This window comes from Lolium rigidum, chromosome 1 (genome assembly GCF_022539505.1).
Source record: "Lolium rigidum isolate FL_2022 chromosome 1, APGP_CSIRO_Lrig_0.1, whole genome shotgun sequence".
Lineage (NCBI taxonomy): Eukaryota > Viridiplantae > Streptophyta > Magnoliopsida > Poales > Poaceae > Lolium > Lolium rigidum.
Window position 1 is genome coordinate 190,198,778 of NC_061508.1, and position 22,330 is coordinate 190,221,107.

Sequence of the window (22,330 nt, forward strand, 5' to 3'; positions counted from 1 at the left end):
GAAAACGGTCAGATTCGCGCAAAAGGCGGTACTACCGCTGTGCGAAGCGGTACTACCGTTTTGCCCAAAAACCAGATCTGTAAATCGCCCTAAAACCGGTAGTACCGCTCCGCGGAGCGGTACTACCGCTCGTGTCAAAACTGGAGAAAAACAGAAAGAGAGAGAGAGGAAAATGCGGGGCAGCAGCATGCATGGCAGGGCGCGCAGCACAACAGCAGCAGCAGCGCATGCGTGCGGGGCTTGCAAGCGCGGGCGGGAGCGAGGTGGGGCCAGCCTGGCGTGCGACACGGTGGCGCGTGAGCCTCTCCCGCGCGGGAGAGCTCCGGCCGTACGAAGTGTGGGCGGGAGCGCATCGAGGCGGTCAACGCCCGGGGCGAGCGCGGCGGCAGCCCGGTGCGGGCGGCGTGCCGTGTGCGGGTGGGCCGGCGGGAGCGGGCGCGGCCCGGGCGCGCGATGGCTAGCTGCGGGCTGGAGCCGGAGAGAGAGAGGGACCGCCGGGGAAGAAACTCCGGGCCGGTACTACCGGGCCCGGCACCGGTCCCGGTACCGTAATTGGGTTACGGTACTACCGGGCCGGTACCGGCCTGGTACCGCTTGCGATCCAAGAAGCAAAAACGCGCGTGCGGTACTTTGGCCGGTACCGCCCGCGGTACTACCGCCCGGCCCAATAAGACTTTTCTTTTTCTTTTTAAATATGCCGCAACCGTAAAATCCATAACTCGAGCTAGGAAACTCGGAATGACATGAAACCAATTTTGTTGGAAAGACGGCGACAAGAGCTACATCTTTACAAGGTGAAATCATGCAAATGAGTGAGTTGTGATTTTCTCATGGTCATAGAGGTGTAACCTCTCAATACGATATATCGAGAAAATCATCACTCTCTCGCGTGCAACATGCGATGCAACCGAAAACTGTTTCATGCATAAGAACCAAGAAGAACCAAGAACGCGATGCAATGCATGCAAGGTTTGAGCTCTCTCCGATGATACGACCCACTATCCTATCGAGCACAAACCTAGTCCTTGCGCGTTCTTCTCGAGTCGGCAAGCTCCATCTTCACCCTCTTCATCATTGTCCATGCCACCGTCTTCATTCATATTCAATGCCGTCTTCTCTCTTCGACACCATCTTCATCATTGTACTCCGTCTTCTCCATCTTACAACCTTGAGTCCAACATGACTATGGACTTGACCTAAGATTGATTCTCAATGCAACCGTTAGTCCATAGGAATTGTCATCAATTACCAAAACCACACATGGGGTAAAGGACATGTTCTTACAACGATGTTGCAGGAGAACGTTTTCCTTTTCATCGCACGAAAAAGCCATTTTCCATTTTCTAGGTGCCAAAAAGGGGGTGTTTTGTGAAGCAACCACCAATTTAAAGTTTCACATTGGTACCAACACATTTTAAAAAAATACTAGACCACCTAAGATGGATAATTTCCCAACCGGTGTATCTGCAGCGTTTCCGTCCAAACCTCGTGAAAAAGACAAATTCCTGCCGAATCGGTAGGAGGCCGACCAGATTTGAACTACATGCACATGATATATTGCTCAAGATTTTTTGTAAAAATCTTTATTGGGTTCACAACATGCTATTTCATCAGAGATCCAGTGCAAGTTTAACGAAACTCCGTCCCGAGCGAAGGATCTTCAGGCCCGCCGTTTTGAATATATATTGAAACGAGCATAGAAAATTAAAAAACGATCCAAACAACGTGAAACCTTCGCGTGCTGTCATATAATGTGTCATAGTTGCAAGGAAAAATAATAAACTTGGAGAATTGCATACATGACAAAAATGTTTCACAATATGAGCTATTGTGTTCGAGGTCTTATGACATTTAGGTCAAACGATCAATGTTACTGATAGAATCCCGACATAGTTTGTGATAATATGCACATATTGTGCACACATATGCATCTTGGGATGTTTTACGATGTTGCAGGAGGAAGTTTTCATTTTTATCGCACGAAAAAACCATTTTCCATTTTCTAGGTGCCGCGTGTTTTGTGAAGCAACTACCAAAGCTTGATTATACAACCAACCAACCGGCGAGATATCCGCTGGACCAGGGTCGGTGCTGAGATTTCAGGGGCTCAGGGCGAAACTAAAAAATGGGGCCCTTAATATTCCCTAAAATAATCAATATTTGTATTACATAATAATAATTATAAATATTTATTTAAGGTGGATTCAAACGCATATGTATATCAAATAGTTGACATACATTACCTTAAATTGTCAAAAAATGCAACTCAATCATTTTTTATGTTTATTCATTGATACATAAAGTTCAAATATCATGACCATTTGATGCCACTGTGAATGGTGTCGTGGACGAATAAATTTATGAAGGAATGACGTGAAGATCATTGACGTATGCGAACTGCGTATCCTTTCTAAATGTTGCAAGACTACCCGGCCAACCAGACCATCTGAAAGGGGCAAATGAATCTGCCTCGTCCAATCCGCGTGCGACAGTAACTTTGCAATCTCGCTTTTCATCTGAGCTACCGGATGCAGTAATTTTTGTTTCACTTCTTGCTTATCTGGATGACTCCATGATGGTTGGGACCATGTGTGTGCGGGGCCAGTGTTTCAGCGAGAGATCCAGCTTAATCACCACGCCCGTTTTGCACACGCCGTCCGCGTCGCGCCCATGTCCCGCGGTGAAACCTAGATCTCGATTCGTGAAAATATCTGAGCCGGTGTCTCCTCTCTCTCGTCTCCGCCACCCCACTCCCGCTCCGAGCCACCTCCCGCTCCTCTCCTCCCTGCGGCTCCGCCGCAGGAAGAGCGGCGCCCTAGCGACCGCGGCGGATGGACACGGGGGGGGGGGGGGGCACGGTGCCAGGGAGCGTGCTCCGCGGCGGCTGGACACGGGGCCGGTGATGGCGCCGTCTGGATGCGGTGGCGGCAGCTGTATTCGGTTGCAGAAGGAGGTGAGCGCGAAGGGTGCGGCGACGGAGGAGGTGGCCGAGCTGGTCCTGCTATTTCAGGTACATGGCCGAATTCGTTCGGGTTTGGTTATCCCTCCTCTCTATGTCTTTTGCTCTCTGTCTCTCTCTGCTCTCACTCTCGTTTCCCTTCTCTGTCTTGTGGACGAGGGTGCAGGTTGCAGGGAACGGAGGAGGACGGGGTGTGAGCCAACGAGGGTGTCGGTTGCCTGCTCAACGGAAGCGCAGCGGCGGCGCTGCTGCTCACTCCTCCTCACGTCCTTGTCTGCACTGGTGCCTCTGCTGCGCCTCCTTGCTTCCTCTCCGGATAGGCCATTGGTACTTACCCCCTTCTCTCTCGATTCCCCACCCAAATCCTCTTCAATATGCATGCTTGGGATTTATTCCCCAAACCAAGGAATACGTCTGTTCAGACCATGTGTTCGTTCTCAGATGGGGAACTAAAAGGAGTTCCTTATTGACGACTTCGCTCAAAAGCAAGAAGGCTGACGCTGACGCTGACCATGATCCCAGTTCCCAGGCGCCCATGACCGTGGAACTCGGTGAGTTGCAGATTTTGGATCTGTTTTTTTTTCATCTCGTAGCAGTTCTCTTTTATTGGGTGCTTCTCATTAAAATTTGTTCTGCTTTCATATGGTTGCAAGCAGGTGTGTGCGCTACAAAAAAAGGATCTGGTGCCTTGCGTTTCAACTTTCGGCTACAAAAAATCCTGGTGCAGATTTGATTTTTTTTAAAAAAATATGTTATATCCATTCCAGCACAATGCATGTAACTCAGATTTATTGTCTCAAAGATGGTAAGAGAGATCCGGTGTGAGCAATATTGTTTTGCTTTAAGATTTTTTTTATATATTTGTATGTGGTCTGCTAAATAATGCTCAATCCCAGATTTTCAGTGTGAGTGGCAACAACTAACAATGGTTTCTGCTATTTCTTAGGTGTAGCTTTACTGCACTTTCAAAAAAGGAGTATCATCACCAGGACATTCGTGGGCCGGGCATGAGTGAAACCAAGGTAGTACTGTTATACTTCACTTTACTATACCGCATGACCTACTTACTTTTGTATTGTATTGTCCTGAAGTATTTGGAGTTCAATTCATAAGAGCCTATTGTTGTGGGCATACAAGCTTCATTTTTTATATCACCGTGCTCATTTATATTTTGTAACCAAACTGAAAAGATTAAAGGAATCTTTGAACAAGTCTGTTTGATTGTTCACTCTATAAATAGAGTCTATTACTGGAAAAATGAATTAGATAACGGCGGCTTCCTAGCGATGGCAGTGGGTGGATGACCTTGACCTCAGCTAATGAACGACAATGGCCAATGAGCGACCAGAAGCAGGTACGTGCTTCTGTTGTCTTGGTAGCATATTGTGGCCGCAGAGGCGACGTCCCGGTGCTGTTCTCATGCTTTGTCAGACACAGCCATGCCTTGGCTCCGCCCATCCCCTACCCGCCTGTAGCCCGACGCTGGGCTGATTGAACCAGAGTCCCCAGGCACACTGCAGGGCAGCGGCCACATTGGTTTTCATGTTGTGTATAGCGGTTGTAGTGTTATACCCCAAATTGACGAAATAAATGTTTGAGCATTTTTGAAGTGCAAGTAATATTATGACGACCTAAGACAAGTTGAGATATGATGCACTTTCTTTCTTATGATAGGTACTTATTTATGCTCCCGAATAGCAGCTGCCACCCTTAAAAAATGATGCTTATTCATGTCTCTCGCTGCAGCTTTCAAACTCACTTGCATTCATTAATAATTGATAGATAGTACCTATATCAAACATTGCTGGAGTCATCTCTTGGAGAAAACAGTTTACACTTGATGGGTATGCATATTATGCCTTGTGTTAATTGTTCAGTACACTGGAAAAACAATACTAACTTGGACTTAAAATGTCTGTGCAGCCTGCCGGTTCCTCAAAGCTAGCTTTAGCAACTGAGTTCTAAAACGGGAGGGACATATATTGATGGTGTGAGTGGTATGATCTTGTTCTCCGCCAACTCCTATTTGTCTCCTCATGTCCTGTGCTCCACCATTCCTCTAGAGCATAGGAAGATTCTTATTATAATCTTTGGTAGCATGTGAGACAACAGAGGTGACCTCCCAATTAATACTTCTGGTTATTACTTTCCAGTTTTTAAGCAAGATCATCAATTATGTGAATATACTTTTTCTTAAGTCTCCAGGTTCATTTTATAATGACTTATGTAAGTTCATAAGGTGTTGTGAAGCTGTGGTTCTCTTATGAATTAAGGTTTTTCACTGGTGCCTCGGCTACTAAAAGGTATATACTTTGATCGAAACTAGGAATTACTTTGGTATGTCCAGCCAAGGCATAATAATAGAGCAAGTGCTAAAATCTCACCCATTCCTCAATTAATTTGTTCCTGCAGCTAAGGAAGATGACAGTGTTTGCTATACGTACATAGAGGTCTTTAGGCACCCCTTTGGTTTAAAACATAAATTTACCCAAAAAGTTCTTTGAAAGAATACATGCTTCCCTTTTTTAGTCATCCTATGGAGTTGCCAACTATTGGTGCAATAATGGAACATGATTCTTGCTGATTATTGTGACCAAGCAAGTGGACAGAAATGTTTTATGTGCATTGAGTGGACTGAATTTTCTGGTTAGTCAATTTTGGGAGTTTCTCGCAAAAAAAAGTTAATTTTGGGAGAGTTGGGTTAGTGAATATGAAGGTACATCAGCTTCTCCAATAACATTTCGATTCGTGTTGGTTCATCCTAAAGATTATTCATGCTTGGCTCATTTGTACATATGTGTGCTTGTTGTTATTTATCATAATTGATTTAGTTAAATAGTTGGTGTTGTCTGTGTAGTTGGTTCATCCTAGAGTCATTGGTGGCTGTGTTGTACGATTTTCACAGGGTTGCTTCTTTTCTATGCTCATGTGCTTTGCTCTTCTCTGGCGCTCATACGGCTATGTCAAGTTTTGTGCCTGTCCTGACCTTAACGTGTTTTCTGGGGTGTTATAAATATCATATCATTTACTATCCTTGTTTTGGATTATGGTTTTATATCTACCTAATTTTGTTGTCTGATTTTCTACTTGGTTGTTTATGTGTGTAGTGCCATGAGGCCGGCTCTCAAGATGAAGAAACAGGAGGAGGAGTGCCGGCTCAGGGAAGCTGCATATTGTTTTCATGGATGTCTTTACATATTCTATGTTTGGTTGGTAATAGCACACTTTTCTTAAGGAAGTGAAGAATTTAAAGTAACTTTGTTTTTCCCAGGAAAAAATCTCCATAGATTAAATTGTGGTTTTATTATTTGGAAGGGTGTATGCTATTAATTATTGTTTAGTTTCAGACTCATTTTGGAGGAAGAGGTCGCGTCAATGTGGAGACTAGGCGGACTCAAGTCGTTGTCAACTTGCCTCTATACACCAGCCAACACCCTATCAAATCGAGAAATTTGAGGTATGCAATCTGAGTTCTTGATGAGTTTGAGTACTGCTGCTTGGAGTATGGTCGGTGTTTCTATGTTAATGTGTATCCGTGTTTTCACTTCGGATAGAAGATAACACCTTCAGAAATCACCCCAGCTATTATAGATTTGTAGAGTGGTAGAAGCTTATGCATGTTGCTGCAGTTTGTTGGCTGGGAACCGCAACCTCAATGTTTGTACTGGTGTTACAGAAGATAGAACATACTTCTCTATCCATAAAATGATGTCGAAAGTTTGTCTAAATTTGAATGTATCTTGACACTCTATAGTACATAAATATACATCCAAATTTAGACGAACCTCTCGATATCCTTTTATGGACCGAGGGAGAAATAGATTTGAAAACTATCCCAGATAATTTGTTTCTAAAGTAGTAGTATCTTATGTAGATAGCTACACTGTTGGTTGACCACTTTTGTTTCTATTTTATTATATGCTTACCAAATTCATTTTTTCTGGAGTCCAAAGTAGAGGATACTTGAAATCTTGTTAAGTCACACACATGCCCTCATAGCAAGGTTAATAGTCCTCACTTTTTTTAGTCAGTATGTATGTTCTATTTTTTCAACTATATAAACACCCACACCCATGCGTGGGTGTACAAAAGTATTTGTTTGATAGGCTTAATATCAGGGGAACCGCCGGTAATGATGTATAGTGATCTTGGTATGCAAGTATGATCAGGACCATTTGGTGGCCTGCGCCCATTTGTTCTTTGCTTCTTAGTGATGCTCCTGATGTATTCTTATGTACTTATTGGGTTATTGAATGTCTTGATGGCACCTAAAAACATAATATTTATACACATTTATTTCTCTTCGCTATGAATAAATGGTTGGATGCACAAAAAGTTTCTCATGTGTTGTACATGTGTTATCTGTAGATAGTTGCTTGAAAGTTTTTATTTTCTATAAAAAGATTGCTTATATAGGCTTAAGGGCTTGTAGAAGACCTACTGAATGCTTGGACAAATAAAGAAACATCAGTCGCATAAAATTTATGGTTATAGTAATGTTTTGCATTTGCTTGTGCGCCAGGGCGCACCGGGTCATCTAATTACTTCTATAAATGTTCCTAGAGTACCCGCCTCCAGGAGGCCTCAAAAGGGGCAAATCGATCGAGGCCACACGTTTTCACAGCGACAGTAAATCTGCCCACCCGCTTTTCACTCTGGCCGTCGGATGTGGTGATTTTTTCGTCACCTTCCTCTGCTCGTGTATGCTCCATGACGATTGGGTCCCCCTTTGTGCGGGCCCGACAGCGAGAGAGAGCGGCGGGTGCTCGCACTCGTCGACGTTCCACGGAGCGGTGGGTGGACATCGACTCGTCTCTTCTGTCTCTCGCGATCTCGCGAGCGATTGGTGCGGTGAAAAACCCTAGCGAGAGGCTGCTGCCCAATCCCCGCTTCTCTTCCCTGTGTGAGCCCCCAATCCCCTCCGCCGCCTCTCCTCCACGCCATGGCAGACCTCCGCCCGATTGTCGCGTCCTATCCTCGCCGCCGTCAGCGCCTCCATGTCGCCGCGCGGATGCTGCGTCAGTCGTCGCCGCCGCGGCTCCTCCGGGTGCGCGGGAGGAGGCGAGGAGGAGCGGGTGGCCGGGGCGGAGCAGGTGCGGCCGGCCCGCAGGAGGGAGGCGATGGAGGGCGACCGGCGGCGACGACGGCGGCCTCCTCGCTGCTCGTGTTTCATCTGCTCGTCCAAGGGACTTCTCCCCGCCCTTCCCCACGCCATCCCACTCTCCTCCCACTCGGCCGGCCGGACTGCATCGTCGGCGGCGGCGGCGACCAGCGCAGCCCCCGTGGAGCGTATAGGAGGGCGAGGAGGTGAGCACCAGCGCAGATTCGTCGGTAAGTCCCCACTCTTGCTCAGGCGCTATGTCTCTCTCCTCTTTTCCTTGCCCTTCCATGGGGATCTTGTTCGTGGTGTTCAATTTTTAGCTAATCACAGGAAGGGAGATGAAGAGGGGTGAAGAGATGTGAGGGAGGAGATCTGTGGTGCTGCTGTGCATCTGTGAGAACCATATCCGCAAGCTCCTCCTAGATTGCAGCTACTACCACTCCAAGAACTCCAACCTAGACGGAGGTGGGTAGTAATTCGGGTTTGCTTATTCTTTATTTTTTAGCTTTTAGAGAAAATTTACCATTACTATCTTAAATCTTTGTGGGTTAGAGTTTCTGATTATCCAACATCCCATGATTATGCTATTAGTCAAATACTGAAATTTTTGCTGGTTTCCCAATATAAATTTTGCTTAGGAAGGAACATCATGGAGGCCGCTTGCCGCATAAGAGGCTGGAGCGGCAAGTTTGGTGTGGCTGCTCCTCCATGCAAAGGTCTTCAGTTCATAAATTATTGCTCTTTACTTTTGTCCCTTAAGGAGCAGCCACATGCTTTGTTTTGTTTGTCCTATAATGTGTATTTAGGCTTTCGCCACATCACCGATTCTTCATTTTTCTATCTTCCACCTTTTAGCAAAAGAAAGTAGAGAATAAATCAATGAATGTTTTCTTTTAAAAATGATTATACCATTTCATCGGATGTTTGCTAGGTTTAGGTTCAGATTTAGGTTTAAATCTGATTACAAATAATATAGTAGACACCTTTTAGCTTTAGATTTTGTTATGCCTACTTCAGTAGGAACAATATGAGGATCAGGATGAAAAAAATATGCCTAACGAAAAAACACTGCTTTATTTTCCTGTTCTCCTCGGTAAGAAAAATATAATATGATGTGAGTCCAATATCGCAGGCTGAGATCCAACACTGACCGTAGGCAAGCCCCATGGAATTCACCGCTTCTCTACGTGTTGCTGGAGGATGGCTCACAGCATGCGAAGCATTTAGCTTAGGTGAGATCTTCTCTTTTTCACTTGGGTTCTTTTTTCTTATGTCTATATTTATGAATTTCTATCACTGTTTTGCACATTCCTTACTGGGAATAAACAGAGTGGAAGCTTGAGGGCATTTTATCTAGGAAAATGTGCATGCTCCAATGTATGATCAGAGTTTTTAATTAATTATGTTTGCTTCATCTGATCCTATTTGAGAGTTCCTCTCTCTGTTTTTAGTTGATCTTCTTGCATCCTTTTTTTAGAGTTTGCTTGCTCAAACGGAACTAATAGATGACTTCTTTGTTTAACATTAATATTGTTTGCATTTATGTTCTTTCACTTTGATATATATTAGCATTCAGGTTACCGCCTGGTGGACCTCACTATTTTATTTCAGTTAACAGTGTTGCAGATCTCCTGTTTATTTCTTTTTAATTGTATGTTTTATTAGAATTGGGCTTTTAAAGGATGTGTTCTGCCAGTGGTATTACTGATGGTTTAAAATGCATCCTTCATAGTTATGGTTCAAGAATTATTTTAGGTCACCTCTAAAAAATAAACAGGAATTCAGGTTTGCTTAAAGGCGGCTCCCCACATAATGTCGACTTTGGCCTGCAGTCGAGAGATGCACAGTGCAAATTTTTATTTGTTTTGCAGGTTCATCCATAAGGTAATGATTTAAAGGTTCATTCATCAAATATAATATGAGTCATTTGTTTTAGAGATTATAGGTACTTATTGTATCTTATTCTTCTAGGTTCATGGATAGCATCTGATGGATATTCTCATATTTCTATAAATGGATATCATCGATCCCATCCATAAGGTAATGATTTAAAGGTCCAATGTGTCAAAATTGGTCATTTTTTAGTATGTGCTTTCGAGACGTAGACGCATAGTTCTGAGATTTAGATCTAAAAGAGATTGAAAGTGTATTTTTTGTACTTATGATTTAGCTAAGATGTTTAAACGATTTGTTACTTTCAAAGAATTTGATGCTACTACAATATGTCTCTGAATTTACGTTTTTCATGTGTGTCCTGGTATATCTACTAAAGATTAATGTCTCGGAACTTCCGTTCGTATCATGTCTGCTTCGTGAAATTAGGATTTGATGTATTTCCCTTTAAAACTTTGTATACCGCATTAAGTAGTTTATTCAATTGAGTATCAGATGTAGGTTATCATTTTGTATGGTGAGCCTCAAAGTGATTATCACCATATAGTTGTGAGCATGATATATTGGGGCATCAAGATCAAGCTCCATGGAGGTGGACACAGTGAGTGTCATCTTACAAATAATCATGGTTGTTCTGCTCTAGGTTGTGCAAGCCAAGTGACATGTGCATTGTTTCTTGTTCTTTGATTCCTTCTTGTCAAGAAATATTTGGTTTTGTAGGGTATTTTTTATTAGGACTATGGGATATCAAGATTTCTTCAAGATTTGCCTCCTTTTGTTGTTTAATTTGCAGGCTTACTGGTTTCGGTTCAGATAGAAGGGCAATGAAGGTATATGATCAGCTTATCCACTCCTATTTGCTATTTGTATTTATTTTTGTTCATCTCGATTAATCCTTGCCCAGCTCATTTGTAGAGATATGTGCAGGTTGTTTTTTCTGGAGAATTGAGTTAGGATATTCTGCACACGTACTATCGAGTTCCGACCAAGGGTTGTATTTTCTACTGGGGATGAGTTGGTTCGGCCAGCCACTCCAAACTCTAAATCATGGTCAGGTTATTTCTACTATTCCACACCGTTTGAATCCTTTCCCCTTCTTTACGTTCGTGTGAGCAGAGTCATGGCGAGCTGCACCAACTCGATGGGCGTGGCGATGGATGTCTTTTGAGATTTTACTACTGCATTTGTGGCAAATTGTTAATTGGACGATTGATGATTGTTTCATGGGAAAGTTTCTATAGGTTGTTTGAGACATGCATCAGATTATAGCTTAGACTTTGTATGGTGTCATTTCCAATTTTGAGACACACGCGTAGGTGCAATTGTGCAGATTTGTTTTCATTTCTGAAATCAGCTTATATCTCAGGTTCCGACTGCATTCTCAAATAATTTCTAAAATTGCACGTATTCTCCCAGGTGATTGACGAGGTCACCAAGCCAAGAAGAGGCGCTGCGATTCGCTACAGGAGGGCACGGTGGGGTAAGCTTTGGCGCTGCGGCCATGGTGGCTGCAGTGGTCAATGCCAAGGCGTCTCACCACATCCTTGCACTATGGTATATTTATTAGGACTGGTCTATCTATGATGCACTTTCTTTCTTGTGATAGGTACTTATTTATGCTCCCGAATAGCAGCTGCCACCCTTAAAAAAATGATGCTTATATATGTCTCTAGCTGCAGCTGTCAAACTCACTTGCATTCATCAATACTCCGGTGCACGATGTGTTTTCTAAACACCGCGTGTGCAGGTCAGAGGAAGAAGATAAAGAATGATCTCGTGCGCCATCGAGGAAGCTTGCTGGGCCTGATGCGTCTCTGCCTTTCAGAAGTGGCCACCGTCATCGACCCTCCTCTAACGCATGGGTGCCCTCCTCGAATAATGCGGGAGGGCGGCCGGAGAGTGCAAGCGGAGGTGGGAGGCACTCGTGTTGTAGTAAGAGGTGGGTGCAGCGCTGGGATGTACGCACTGCGGCATCAACGGAGCACCACTCTGCAAGTGTTCTGTAGCTGCTAGCATGCGATGTCCGTCATTCTACCTCTGTTTCAGGTGAGATGCTCTTGTTATTTTTTTTTATTCAGGTAGTTAGAGTACCCTGAAGTTAAATGGTTTTGCTTGCGCCTACAGTATATGAAAGCAGTTTCAGTACGTGTTGTTTAAAAAGCACTAGACTATTAGTATGGAGGAACTCATCCATGAATCTGTTTGCAGTATATATTATACCAATGTTATTTTCTCCCTTTTTTAGCTAAACGCTCCGAGGGCAGAGGGAAGCTTCTCCTATGAGAGAAAGGCTCGGTGAGCATGATTATCCGCCTCCTTTCTCTCTCCGATTCACTTTGTTTTAGATCCATGAGCAAAATTTCTGGTGTGCTATTTTTTTGCTGTGCCCCATCATCTGGAAATTTTCCTCCCCTTTTGATATGTCACACTATACCCTATTTGCAGTGGTTTGAACCGGGATTGGTCTTTGGGTTACAGAGGCGGTCGTTTGGCTTGAGTGGTGCAGCTTGGAGGAACGTAGGTGGAGACAACGATATGGGCAAACAATGCTGCATCAGCATCAAGAGGTTAGGGAGAGCAATTGATGAATTTTTCTGCAAATTAATTACTATCTAGCATTCTTACTATAGTACTTTCTTATTGTGTGAAGTTTTGTTCTGTGTACAACAGCTCATCAACTGGCCATGCGAGGCGCGACGACTGCGGCTGGCAGCACGAGGGTGTGGGGCTGGTCGGCTGGAAGGTTAGTACCACCGTTCATCCCATGTAGATTGTTTATTACTTTGTTATTTTCAGCAACTGATGTGCATGTTCACATGTTAGAACATGGATAGGCACTTCTGGATTATGCCGAAATTATTTAATTTGAAGCATATGTTGCTTACGATTTGAGATGAGTCCGTATGCAACTATTAGAGCAGAGAAGGACCAATGTTTTGTGCATACGACCGTGGCTGCCAAAGTTACTTATATGCTTGCTTGACTTGGTGGAGTTTTATGTGCCATTTGGTGTTAGCTTCCCTAATTCTATTATGGACTTTTCTTCGGCAGGCTGCTACAAAGGAGCATGCTTCTTAGTTTTTTTTCTTCGGCACAACTGAACCTTTTTATTCTAAGCATGTTTCACGTCTTGCTTACCATTTTTGTTTGTAAAAGCTGAAACTAATTTTTTCAGGCTGTGGGAACTGTTCATAACTTAACTTATGTTTGCCATGGTATGAGACAGGGAGTAGGACCATGAATTCTTTGAATTGTGGCAATTCACCTGCTTGCTATGAATAAACACTGATCCCAGCCTATGTTGTTGCCCCTCATCTTCTCGTGATTTTTTTTCGCATGCTTAATTAGTCAAGCTATAATTTTACTAGCAAGTAACATATTTCACTCGTACCCCATTCAGATGAATCTTTTCTGCTTCGTTTGTTTTTCTATTATATTTGTATCTTCTCCTATAACTGTGCCCACCAACAAATAGAGATTCTACTATTTAAAAGGCTACCTATTCTGTTGTTCCATCTATGTTAATGGTCTGGGCATACATATCACTGTTTAGGCTATAGAATTGTTGGATCTCCTTGCCAGTATGATTTCTAGCTTACGCGCAATTTTTTATTGACAAGGTCAATAGAATGCTTAGCAATTTTTTTGTTGTATAATTTCTTTAAAACTCTGGATTTATGGGATTCCATTTTAGCATACAGTTTTCCTTTCTCAATTGCTGTTTGAGATGCTTCTGGTTTTCTGAAAGAGTGCGTAGAAAATGTTGATACTGTGGTTTTATTTTTCAGATATGCACTTTGCTTGTTGTCCATCTTTTAGTGTTCCTTTCCTTCTGTTAGTGAAGACCTTTCTAATAGTAGTAAGATGTGGTATATTTGATTCATGGGTTTTATATGGTAAATGAGATCTGTAAGATGGCGTACCATTGCTGGTTGTCAGTACAAATGTAGGTACTAAAAAGGAGTATGGAGCTTCTGTAGAAAGAGTTGCTTGCCTATTGAGATTAATTAGATTCAGGCAAACTTAAATTAAGGAGCTCACTGGTGGGTCAACAGGAATATGGAAGAAACTAATCTAAATGAATAGATCCTAGCCATGAACATTATGTTCCCCGAGTTATAGTTGGAATTGGCTTATTACTTTTTCGTAGAATATACAGATCCTACTAATTATTTCATAGATTGTCCTTCCCTGTTCCCCGAGTTTCGGAAGATGCATTGTGTGCTTAGTTGGATGGAGCTGCCCTGCCCTGAACATTTTTTCCAACCTGGAACATCTTTTTTTCTTCACCATGTAGTATCTACCTTAGTTTTGCTATTTCTCAAACTTTATGATATTATGGTCCTTTGTAACTGCAAAGAGAAAATCTAAAAATAACATGAATCTGTTAAGTGCTCAAAGTGAATATTTAATTTGAGTTAATTTGTGGTATTAAGTAGGAGCTTCTTATATAACTAACTAAATGCAGGCGTGCCGGAGGTGTGGCCACAACTGAGTACCTAAGTGAGCTTGCTTTGGTTCATGTCATGAAGAGACTGGCGGCCTGCCTCCGAGGGAGGCGACACTGAATGCGCTGAGCCGATGTCATCTGAAGAATCAAGCACCAAGATACTGCCTCAAGCTGGCATCTTGCCACTGCTCGCTGTCTCGCTGCTCCATGGCCAGGTATGGCGGCGATGTGCTTTGTCCAGTGGAGACAAGCGGCGTGGGAGAAGATGAACATCGGGAGGGGTCGAGGTTGAGCAGGAGATGAAGGGGTTGTCGTGCGCAGCACCGTGCTCGGTTTACCTTGGGCTCATCATCAAGGACTATGGCAACAGTCGGGTCTGATCCGGAGGCGGTGTGGTCAGCGTGTCCTCAGCCGAAGGAGGCGAGGACCAGCACGAGGTTTCATAGCTTCAAATCATTCACTAATTGATCTTCTGGAAATGTATTAAGACCATCGTGCAAAAGTTCATGATTGTTTGACTCAGTTATGGCAAATTAAGCCATGATTGTTTGACTCAGTTATGGCAAATTAAGCAAATGAGCTTTTCATGTATTCATGTTTGTATCAGATCGGCTTATTAACATTTGTGAAACAGTGGAGATGTTGCTCGGTCCTTCACCATACCACACGCTTTAGAGGGTGGAGCATGTCACCATCCTCAATCCATGAGTGTGGTAAGCATTCGGTGCTTCAAGCTGATATTCCTGTGTGTATGTGACAAGCCGAAAACTTTGACAGAAAGGCTGAACCGTTTAAACTTGCCTGAAGCATGTGCTTCAAGACCATGTGAGTTATGAAGTTGCTGCTTTCCATGAGTGTTCTATCATCTACGTTCATTCTCGGATCTGGTTGATAGTCTGTCAAGTGGAAGGAGTATGGTGATGCAAGATGAAGAATTTTGTATCGCTCCCCTTAGGAGATTTCATTATCTTTTTTAGGGGATGCTTTTGTATCATTCCTCTTAGGAGATTTCAATATCTTTTATAGGGGACGCTTAGTTATGACGTTTCATCTCAATCCGTTTCTTATATGGTGCTGGTATGAAAATTGGACAATTAGCCCAAGTGGCGTTAGGGATATTTTCCTATTTCCTTGCATTCTGGTTATAGTTTGCGCCTTCAAAATTAATAACCACCACTAATTCCGTTACCCGTATTACGCAATAATTTGAATTCTCTTCTAAAGATATTCTTCATGGTATTAGTAAAATTATACTTTTATGATTCTTTTATAATGCTACCTCTTTCGGTATAGTAACCATAATTTGGTGAAAGAGCTTACACAAAATCATAAAAGCTGAAAAAATAGTGCAAAATCGAACTAAATTGTCATATCTTACTGCAGCACCTCGATGGAATGGTGTGTCTGCAAGATACTAAAATAGTTAAATTATAGGCTAATTCTTAATACTAAAATAAGAAAAATTAATACTAAAATAAGCTAAAGCTTATGTTTTCAATTCTGACTTGATTCTACCATTTTGCGCGATAGCGCAACCGGTCATCTAGTATCGGATAAAGGGCATGGCAGCAAGAGAGCTGATGATTGGTCATCTCGACGGGACAACCAACAAATTCCACGCACGACGTCTAATATAAGAAGAATCAGATTGGTACCTTGTCGTAAATTTGCAATTCCACCTTTGCCAACTATCAGAGAGATAAACGCTCAATTCAAAATTACCTGACTTTTCTTTTTCAACGGATAGAAAATAAAGCTTGCTTTTGTTTTAGCGGATAAAAATCCTTCGATGTGGCATTTACTACTCCCTCCGTCCCAGTTCGCAAGGCAAAGTTTTCAAATATCTTGGCCCAAGGTGAATTCTCATTGGCTCTAAATTTCCACGTAAAAACGTTAATGCAATTAATTGGGAAATTAAAAATAACTTTATTTTCTACCCTTTAATTCATTTTTACTCCCACATTAAATGCAAATGGTGCATGCAAAGTACTAATGAACATGCAAAAACTGAAACCGTTTCACACATGGTGCATGCAAAGTACTAATGAGCCTCGTTTTACACAGTGAGATACGAAAGGAGGAGTCTTTTGCATGCAATAATGAATCAGTTTTACTCCCATATTAAATGCAAATGTGCGTAGGAGGTGAGGCATTTTGGGACAAATATTTTTTGAAACTTTGCCTCGCGAACTGGGACGGATGGAGTATTTTTTAATGATGTGGCATTTACCTTCCACCCTATTAGCACCATCTTAATTAATCCATTCGTAGCTAGTTAGATGGACGCCCATTCATGTAAAAAAGAAGAAGGAAAAGCCCATTCCAACCAAAGAAATACGACAGAGTTTAAATATAAAGGAAAAAAGGCCCTAAGTCCAAGCCCACTAGAAGAAGAATATAATGATTCATGGATTGGTCCGTAACGGTTCGTCCTGGTCGCCCGTCTCCTCAGCTATACGAGAGAAATCCTCAGCGTACTCTAATGACGTTACATCACAAAATTTTATACGACCGCTGCATATGCATAGCTGGGACTTGGGGGCCCCTCGGTTCCGGGGCCCTGGGGCGGTCGCCCTGCCTGCCCCCCTGTTGGGGGATGATCCTCGGTATGCTAAAAGCATGGCAAACTAGTCTTGTTTAAGCTGTTGATGTACCGGTTTAAAAATTATTCCGGATAACAAAGACAGGTTCATGGCTAAATGAAACTATACCGGTATCACAGGAGGGGTATACCGGAATAGGCTAAGAAGGTACCAGAGTACCGGCATAGGCTATACTGTAGCACGTTGGTAGTCTGGTCAAAGATTCTCTCAAGGACTAGAGGACAAAGATGAGCGAAGCAGTTCAGCTTTAAACGAAGCCCTGACGCTGATGTCTACGGGTGCTTCTATTCTTGTAGACAGTGTTGGGCCTCCAAGAGCAGAGATTTGTAGAACAGCAGCAAGTTTCCCTTAAGTGGATCACCCAAGGTTTATCGAACTCAGGGAGGAAGAGGTCAAAGATATCCCTCTCATGCAACCCTGCAACCACAAAGCAAGAAGTCTCTTGTGTCCCCAACACACCTAATAGGTGCACTAGTTCGGCGAAGAGATAGTGAAATACAAGTGGTATGAATAAGTATGAGCAGTGGTAATGGCGCCAGAAAATAGCTTGATGGCGTGTGGTTGATGGTGGTAATATGGTAGCAGTAGTAACGCAGTAAAACAGTAAACAAGCAGCGATAGCAGTATTTAGGAACAAGGCCTAGGGATTAGACTTTCACTAGTGGACACTCTCAACTTTGATCACATAACAGAATAGATAAATGCATACTCTACACTCTTGTTGGATGATGAACACATTGCGTAGGATTACACGAATCCTCAATGCCGGAGTTAACAAGCTCCACAATTCAATGTTCATATTTAAATAACCTTAGAGTGCATGAAAGATCAATAAGACTAAACCAAGTACTAACATAGTATGCACACTTGTCACCTTCACACTATGTAGGAGGAATAGATCACATTAATACCATCATAGCAATAGTTAACTTCATAATCTACAAGAGATCATAATCATAGCATACACCAAGTACTAACACGGGTGCACACACCGTCACCATTACACCGTGTAGGAGGAATAAAACTACTTTAATAACATTGCTAGAGTAGCACATAGATAAATTGTGATACAAACACATTGCAATCATAAAGAGATATAAATAAGCACTTCACTATGCCATTCATAACAGTGAATAAGTATTCTGTGAAATATAGCCTAAGAGACCCACACGGTGCACACACTGTCACATTTACACACGTGGGACAAGGAGTCTCCGGAGATCACATAAGTAAAATTCACTTGACTAGCATAACGACATCTAGATTACAAGCATCATCATATGAATCTCAATCATGTAAAGCAGCTCATGAGATTATTGTATTGAAGTACATAGGAGAGAGATGAACCACATAGCTACCGGTACAGCCCCGAGCCTCGATGGAGAACTACTCCCTCCTCATGGGAGCAGCAGCGGTGATGAAGATGGCGGTGGAGATGGCAGCGGAGTCGATGGAGAAGCCTTCCGGGGGCACTTCCCCGCTCCGGCAGGGTGCCGGAACAGAGACTCCTGTCCCCCGGATCTTGGCTTCGCGATGGCGGCGGCTCTGGAAGGTTTTCCGTATCATGGTTCTTCGCCTCAGGGTTTTCGCGACGGAGGCTTTAAATAGGCGGAAGGGCAGCCTCGGAGGGGCTGGGGGGGCCCACACCATAGGGCGGCGCGGCCCCCCCTCTGGCCGCGCCAGGGTGTGGTGTGGGGCCCCCAGGGCTTCCCTCTGGCGGCTCTCGGGTGTTCTGGATGGCTCCGGGAAAAATAGGAACCTGGGTCTTGATTTCGTCCAATTCCGAGAATATTTCTTTACTAGGATTTCTGGAACCAAAAACAGCAGAAAACAGGAACTGGCTCTTCGGCATCTTGTTAATAGGTTAGTTCCAGAAAATGCACGAATATGACATAAAGTGTGCATAAAACATGTAGGTATCATCAATAATATGGCATGGAACATAAGAAATTATCGATACGTCGGAGACGTATCAAGCATCCCCAAGCTTAGTTACTGCTCGTCCCGACGAGGTAAAACGATAACAAAGATAATTTCTGAAGTGACATGCCATCATAACCTTGATCATACTATTTGTAAACATATGTAATGAATGCAGCGATCAAAACAATGGTAATGTCATGAGTAAACAAGTGAATCATAAAGCAAAGACTTTTCATGAATAGTACTTCAAGACAAGTATTAATAAGTCTTGCATAAGAGTTAACTCATAAAGCAATAAATCAAAGTAAAGGTATTGAAGCAACACAAAGGAAGATTAAGTTTCAGCGGTTGCTTTCAACTTGTAACATGTATATCTCATGGATAATTGTCAATGTAAAGCAATATAACAAGTGCAATATGCAAGTATGTAGGAATCAATGCACAGTTCACACAAGTGTTTGCTTCTTGAGGTGGAGAGAGATAGGTGAACTGACCCAACATAAAAGTAAAAGAATGGTCCTTCAAAGAGGAAAGCATCGATTGCTATATTTGTGCTAGAGCTTTTATTTTGAAAACATGAAACAATTTTGTCAACGGTAGTAATAAAGCATATGAGTTATGTAAATTATATCTTACAAGTTGCAAGTCTCATGCATAGTATACTAATAGTGCCCGCACCTTGTCCTAATTAGCTTGGACTACCGGATCTTTGCAATGCACATGTTTTAACCAAGTGTCACAATGGGGTACCTCCATGCCGCCTCGTACAAAGGTCTAAGGAGAAAGCTCGCATTTTGGATTTCTCGCTTTTGATTATTCTCAACTTAGACATCCATACCGGGACAACATGGACAACCGATAATGGACTCCTCTTTAATGCATAAGCATGTGGCAACAATTAGTGTTCTCATATGAGATTGAGGATATATGTCCAAAACTGAAACTTCCACCATGGATCATGGCTTTAGTTAGCGGCCCAATGTTCTTCTCTAACAATATGCATGCTCCAACCATTAAGGTGGTAGATCTCTCTTACTTCAGACAAGACGGACATGCATAGCAACTCACATGATATTCAACAAAGAATAGTTGATGGCTGATACGTCTCCGACGTATCGATAATTTCTTATGTTCTATGCCATATTATTGATGATACCTACATGTTTTATGCACACTTTATGTCATATTCGTGCATTTTCTGGAACTAACCTATTAACAAGATGCCGAAGTGCCGATTGCTGTTTTCATGCTGTTTTTGGTTTCGAAATCCTAGTAAAGAAATATTTTCGGAATCGGACGAAATCAAGACCGAGGGCCTTATAATTCCCGGAAGCTTCCGAGCACCGAGAGAAGAGTCGGAGGGGTGCCAGGGGGGCCCACACCACCTGGCCGCGCGGCCCAAGGGGGGGCGCCCCCCTATATATGGTGGCACCACCCCGTGGCCCCTCCGACTCCGATTCTTCGCCTATTTAAGCCGTCGTGACCTAAAAACATCGACAGAAAAGACGAACCTCCAGAAAGACTCCAGGGGCGCCGCCACATCACGAAACTCCAATTCGGGGGACAAAAGTCTCTGTTCCGGCACCCTGCCGGGGCGGGGAATTGCCCCCGGAGCCGTCTCCACCGCCGTCTTCACCGCCATCTTCACCGCCATCGCTGCCTCCATGATGAGGAGGGAGTAATCCACCCCGAGGCTGAGGGCTCCGCTGTAGCTATGTGGTTCATCTCTCTCCCATGTACCTCAATACAATAATCTCATGAGCTGCTTTACATGATCGAGATTCATATGAGTTTTGTATCACTACTATTCTATGTGCTACTCTAGTGATGTTATTAAAGTAGTTTTATTCCTCCCGCACGTGTGCAAAGGTGACTAGTGTGTGCACCGTGTGGTTCTTGGTTTATGCTATGATCATGATCTCTTGTAGATTGCGAAGTTAACTATTGCTATGATAATATTGATGTGATCTATTCCTCCTACATATGCATGAAGGTGAAAGTGTGCATGCTATGCTAGTACTTGGTTTAGTCTTTTGATCTATCTTACACTAAAGGTTACTAAAATATGAGCATTATTGTGGAGCTTGTTAACTCCGGCATTGAGGGTTCGTGTAATCCTACGCAATGTGTTCATCATCCAACAAAAGTGTAGAGTATGCATTTATCTATTCTGTTATGTGATCAATGTTGAGAGTGTCCACTAGTGAAAGTCTAATCCCTAGGCCTTGTTCCTAAATACTGCTATCACTGCTTATTTACTGTCCTGGGCAAAGCACTTTTCTGGTGCCGTTGCTAACTACTTATTCATACCACCTGTATTTCACTATCTCTTCGCCGAACTAGTGCACCTATTAGGTGTGTTGGGGACACAAGAGACTTCTTGCTTTGTGGTTGCAGGGTTGCATGAGAGGGATATCTTTGACCTCTTCCTCCCCGAGATCGATAAACCTTGGGTGATCCACTTAAGGGAAACTTGCTCGCTGTTCTACAAACCTCTGCTCTTGGAGGCCCAACACTGTCTACAAGAATAGAAGCTCCCGTAGACATCAAGCACTTTTCTGGCGCCGCTGCCGGGGAGGAAAGGAAAAAGGCACTCATACTCCGGTCTCAGGTAAAGTATTTTTCTAGCGCCGTTGTGTGTGTGCTCGAAGCTATTTCCTTTAGATCCTGCAATTGCATCTTTTTGTTTCTTGTTTACACTAGTTAGGCATAATGGAAAACAACAAAAAATTTAGTGAGATTTTTAATCTTTTTCCTGATTTAGAATTGTTTGGTGCAAACATTAAAAAACCAATGGAACCTCATTTGCATGCTAGTAGCGATGTTATTAGTATGAATGCAATTATCGCTAATGCTATGGAGAAGTCTAAGCTTGGGGAAGCTAGTTTTTGTGATCTTTTTAGCTTCCCATCTTCGGGTGAGAAAATTTGCTCGATAATACTTTATCTCCCATATGCGATAACTCTAATGATGCTTGTGATATTTTAAATGCACCTACCGAAAGTACTCCATATAAAATACCTATGAAAATTATTGGACGTGTTATGGATAACCGCTATGAGGGGATGGAACTGTGCATCCCGGAGATCATTTACTGTTTTTGCATGAATTATGCGGGTTATTCAAGTGTGCAGGTATCTCTATGGATGAAGTGAAGAAGAAATTATTCTCTATGTCGTTGTCTGGTAAAGCGGCGCATTGGCATAAACTGCTGAAGGATGAGCATTCTCTTGATTGGAAGGATATTGTGCATCTATTTTATTCTAAATTCTATCCTCCAAGTGAAATTCACAAAGACCGAAACCACATATATAATTTCTGGCCTCATGATGGAGAGAGTATTGCCCAAGCATGGGAGAGATTGAAGTCTTTAATGCTCAAATGCCCCAATCATGAGCTTC

The 22,330-nt window shown here is 43.0% G+C and overlaps 2 long non-coding RNA genes across 9 annotated transcripts; both read left to right on the plus strand.

The window, feature by feature from the left end:
* Window positions 1–8,198: 8,198 nt before the first annotated feature.
* LOC124686576 lies at window positions 8,199–12,006 on the plus strand. Of its 7 annotated transcripts, none has more exons than XR_006997868.1 (10): window positions 8,199–8,290; window positions 8,391–8,525; window positions 8,699–8,776; window positions 9,193–9,292; window positions 9,838–9,944; window positions 10,032–10,100; window positions 10,747–10,783; window positions 10,881–11,008; window positions 11,370–11,507; window positions 11,701–12,006. It is a non-coding gene; the product is annotated as an uncharacterized LOC124686576 (long non-coding RNA). The 7 variants fall into 7 exon arrangements; XR_006997864.1 differs by having other exon boundaries at window positions 10,881–11,003; XR_006997870.1 differs by having other exon boundaries at window positions 9,838–9,931; window positions 10,881–11,003.
* A 38-nt stretch (window positions 12,007–12,044) lies between these two features.
* On the plus strand, window positions 12,045–15,055 carry LOC124686603. 2 transcript variants are annotated; one of them, XR_006997882.1, is made up of 4 exons: window positions 12,045–12,248; window positions 12,399–12,520; window positions 12,604–12,696; window positions 14,422–15,055. It is a non-coding gene; the product is annotated as an uncharacterized LOC124686603 (long non-coding RNA). The 2 variants fall into 2 exon arrangements; XR_006997881.1 differs by having other exon boundaries at window positions 12,051–12,248; window positions 12,624–12,696.
* Window positions 15,056–22,330: the final 7,275 nt, after the last annotated feature.